This window comes from Homarus americanus, unplaced genomic scaffold (genome assembly GCF_018991925.1).
Source record: "Homarus americanus isolate GMGI-L3 unplaced genomic scaffold, GMGI_Hamer_2.0 scaffold9872, whole genome shotgun sequence".
In the NCBI taxonomy this organism is placed as follows: domain Eukaryota; kingdom Metazoa; phylum Arthropoda; class Malacostraca; order Decapoda; family Nephropidae; genus Homarus; species Homarus americanus.
The window spans coordinates 12501-16713 of NW_024723391.1; the positions used below are offsets into that span (position 1 = coordinate 12501).

Sequence of the window (4213 nt, forward strand, 5' to 3'; positions counted from 1 at the left end):
AATCCCTGTTGGTTTCTTTTCCTCCGCTTATTAATATGCTTAAATTTGGCGGGTAGCTCTCTCCTACTACGAGGTCGATCGTGGTCTCATCATCCTTAGGGGGAACAAGTTCCCCAACCACGAAGCGGAAGACGCTCTGCCACCGACTTTCTTCACCACCGACATTACCAGGCAGGAAGGTTTGAGGGGCTTGTCGCGGGGGTACCAGCAGCCATGGCGCCGGCACTCCCACCCCTGACTCCGTTCCTTCTCATTGAGTGGTAAATAGCCAATAGGAAAAGTGTTCCAGCAGAACATCTCTCGCAGAGTCATATACACACACAGTTTTAATGCATATACGCTCGTGTTCCGCCCTTACTCGGCCGCACCTTTGCCGCTTAAACTTTGACCTCTTTCCCCGTTCCCGCATGCCACAGCAGTGGCACTTGTTTATCCGGAGAAAGAGAGCGAGAGTCGCAGTATTAATTGGCGTGGGCGGCCTTTCCGGCTGCAGAACTAGTGCTCTAGCCCGGCGAGCGCCGTTATGAGGCGCAACACCGTCTTTAACGCGTTTAGAGAGAACTCCCCCTGCCTCCCTCCCAGTCATGAGATAGACGTGGACTCGTGGCGAACTCTCAAAGAGAACGCCCACACCGCGTCTGACCGTGGGAGAGGGTGGAGGAGCGCGTGAGGAAGAGCACGGCGTCACCCAAGCATTCTCATCTCTCTGCCTGCACCACTACATGGTAGACTGCGGGCCCAGGCGCACTCATCAATTTAGGTTCCACTGCAATGCATGCCAAGCACTCTTTTCGAGGTGATAGACGAAATTCCAGCGGGGCTTACTTAAAAGATATCCGACCCGGTTTCGTTTCCTCTTCGTGGGATGGAGTGCCTCTTAGAACATGTGCAGCATCAGCCATGAGCGGCCGACGGCCATTCGTGTCTCTGTGGACAGCAGGCAAAAGAGCGCCGCCTCCAGTTATTTGCGAGAGCGACAACTGTCGCTTTGTTGTGGTTGAATGTGGGTGCGCCAAGTCCATGGACTTGCTAGTGATAGGCTTGCTTGTTTTTAAGGGCACGCCTCGCGCAAGGCGCGGGCGATTAAACCCCAAGGCGGAAGCTCGGTTCGGGTTACCCTCGTGTCAGGGAGACAGTCAGCAGGCACCGAACTCGCAGCAACCGATGGATGTATATTTCCGACCCTCGTAGAGGAGTGGCGGCGACAAGCTCATATGGCTGCCGCCGCCGCAATATGCGTTCAACTTGTCGATGTATCTGGTATTCTTGCGATTCACATACCGACACGCAGTTTGCTGCGGTCTTCATCGACCCACGAGCGGAGTGATCCCCCGTTAAGAGTTGTGTATTTGCCATTTGGTCTTTTTGCGACTAACCATCACAGGTCGAGTCTCAATGAAAGGGTTTGACAGACATAGCCCAAGTTTGTGGTTTGGGTTTGGCCGGACGGCTTGTTGTTGTTTTTTGACACTTGAATTTCACTCTTTTTGGGTCAAGAGGCTTATTCGCCGGTAGTAAGGAACGGACGGGCAGCCGTCCAAAGCCCCGTCCGTCCTCCTCCTCCGGTCTTGGCGCTCTCGCCCGAGTGTGGTCCACCTACAGCGTGGTGGTACCTATTTTTGGTGCGGGGGCCGGGATTGTCCTCTTTCGCTGCTGGAGTTGCCAGAGCAGAGCCCGAGACCGCCCAAATCAGGAGAGAAGTAGTAGTAGTTTTAAGAGCGCCCCGTTCTCTTTCTCTCTGTTAATGATCCTTCCGCAGGTTCACCTACGGAAACCTTGTTACGACTTTTACTTCCTCTAAATGATCAAGTTTGGACATCTTTCCGTCAGCTCGAGGCGACGACCCCAGAAAACCCTCGCGGGCAACGGGGCCGACAATCCAAGAGCGCCAGTCCGAAGGCCTCACTAAATCATTCAATCGGTAGTAGCGACGGGCGGTGTGTACAAAGGGCAGGGACGTAGTCAGAGCAAGCTGATGACTTGCACTTACTGGGAATTCCTCGTTCATGGGAAACAATTGCAAGCCCCAATCCCTATCAAGAAAGGCTTTGAACGGGTTACCCGCTCCTCTCGGAGGGGGAAAACTCGTTGATCCCTTCAGTGTAGCGCGCGTGCGGCCCAGAACATCTAAGGGCATCACAGACCTGTTATTGCTCAATCTCGTGCGGCTAGAATTGCCGCTTATCCCTCTAAGAAGAAGTTGCGAACTGGACACCATTTTCTGGAGATCCGTCGACTACTTAGTAGGCCAGAGTCTCGTTCGTTATCGGAATTAACCAGACAAATCGCTCCACCAACTAAGAACGGCCATGCACCACCACCCACCGAATCGAGAAAGAGCTCTCAATCTGTCAATCCTTCCGGTGTCTGGGCCTGGTGAGGTTTTCCGTGTTGAGTCAAATTAAGCCGCAGGCTCCACTCCTGGTGGTGCCCTTCCGTCAATTCCTTTAAGTTTCAGCTTTGCAGCCATACTTCCCCCGGAACCCAAAGACTTTGGTTTCCCGGAAGCTGCCACGCCGGGTCATGGGAATAACGCCGGCGGATCGCTAGTTGGCATCGTTTATGGTTAGAACTAGGGCATTTATCTGATCGCCTTCCGAACCTCTAACTTTCGTTCTTGATTAATGAAAACATCGCCAGCAATGCTTTCGCAATGGTTCGTCTTACCGCAGCCCGGTCAAGAAATTTCACCTCTAGCGTCGCTTAATCACGAATACCCCGCCTGTTCGATTGATCATTACCTCCTGGTTCGAAACCAACAAAATAGAACCGAGGTCTATTCCATTATTCCATGCATCACCATTCGGGCCATTTCAAATAGCCTGCTCAAGGCACTCTAATTTTTCAAAGTAAACTCGGCCACTCGGGACACTCGACAAAGAGCATCCGTGCGAGCCGGCCAGGCGGCTTTGTTCGGGCGTGACAGTAAACACCGGGCGGTGCACACGTCGATCGAACTGAGATCAACTACGAGCTTTTAACGCAACAACTTTAATATATACGCTATTGGGCTGGAATTACCGCGGCTGCTGGCACCAGACTTGCCCTCCAATGGATACTCGTTAAAGGATTTAAAGTGTACTCATTCCGATTGCGAGGCCTCGGATGAGACTCATATCGTTATTTTTCGTCACTACCTCCCCGTGCCGGGAGTGGGTAATTTGCGTGCCTGCTGCCTTCCTTAGATGTGGTAGCCGTTTCTCAGGCTCCCTCTCCGGAATCGAACCCTGATTCCCCGTTACCCGTTATAGCCATTGTAGGCGCATAACCTACAATCGAAAGCTGATAAGGCAGACACTTGAAAGAAGCGGCGCCGGTGCGGAGACCGTGCGCTCAGCCCGAAGTTATTCAGATTCACCACAGGTGGGTTACGGACCGGGGGCCGACCAGTTTTGAACTAATAAAAGCGCTCTTCCCTTGCGGTCAGAGACCAATTGCATGTATTAGCTCTAGAATTGCCACAGTTATCCAAGTAAGTGGGTTTACAGATCCAATGAAACATAGCTGATTTAATGAGCCATTCGCAGTTTCGCCTTAAATCGGCTTGTACTTACACATGCATGGCTTAATCTTTGAGACAAGCATATGACTACTGGCAGGATCAACCAGGTAGCTGCTGCTGTTGGCGGCGCCTATCACGGCGGCCAAAATAGTGAGATTGAGAGAGGCAGAAGACATTGGGCGAGGGACCGCACGTTGGCCTTAGAGAAATAGCAAACCAGATGATCAGATCTAACTGCACCTTCTCTTGCTATCCTCGGCGCCGGCAGCGCCACCGTGTGTGCCAATCTCCTCCCTTATCCGCTCCTCTTTGCCCCAGCTCCAGCGAGGCAGCCGACATTGGGCGAGGGACCGCACGTTGGCGAATCTCCTCCCTTATCCGCTCCTCTTCTCTTTGCCCCAGCGAGGCAGAAGACATTGGGCGAGGGACCGCACGTTGGCCTTAGAGAAATAGCAAACCAGATGATCAGATCAAACTGCACCTTCTCTCGCTATCCTCGGCGCCGGCAGCGCCACCGTGTGTGCCAATCTACTCCCTTATCCTCTCCTCTTCTCTTTGCCCCAGCGAGGCAGCCGACATTGGGCGAGGGACCGCACGTTGGCCTTAGAGAAATAGCAAACCAGATGATCAGATCAAACTGCACCTTCTCTCGCTATCCTCGGCGCCGGCAGCGCCACCGTGTGTGCCAATCTCCTCCCTTATCCGCTCCTC

General features: G+C 53.1%; 2 non-coding genes across 2 annotated transcripts in view; both read right to left on the minus strand.

Annotated features, from left to right (window-relative positions):
• Positions 1-77, minus strand: part of LOC121863438 — a 4325-nt gene extending 4248 nt beyond the window's left edge. The window contains exon 1 of the ribosomal RNA XR_006088395.1: positions 1-77. This exon is cut by the window's left edge and continues 4248 nt beyond it. This is a non-coding gene — a ribosomal RNA (large subunit ribosomal RNA).
• A 1102-nt stretch (positions 78-1179) lies between these two features.
• Positions 1180-1343, minus strand: LOC121863437. Its single transcript, XR_006088394.1, has one exon. It is a non-coding gene; the product is annotated as a 5.8S ribosomal RNA (ribosomal RNA).
• Positions 1344-4213: the final 2870 nt, after the last annotated feature.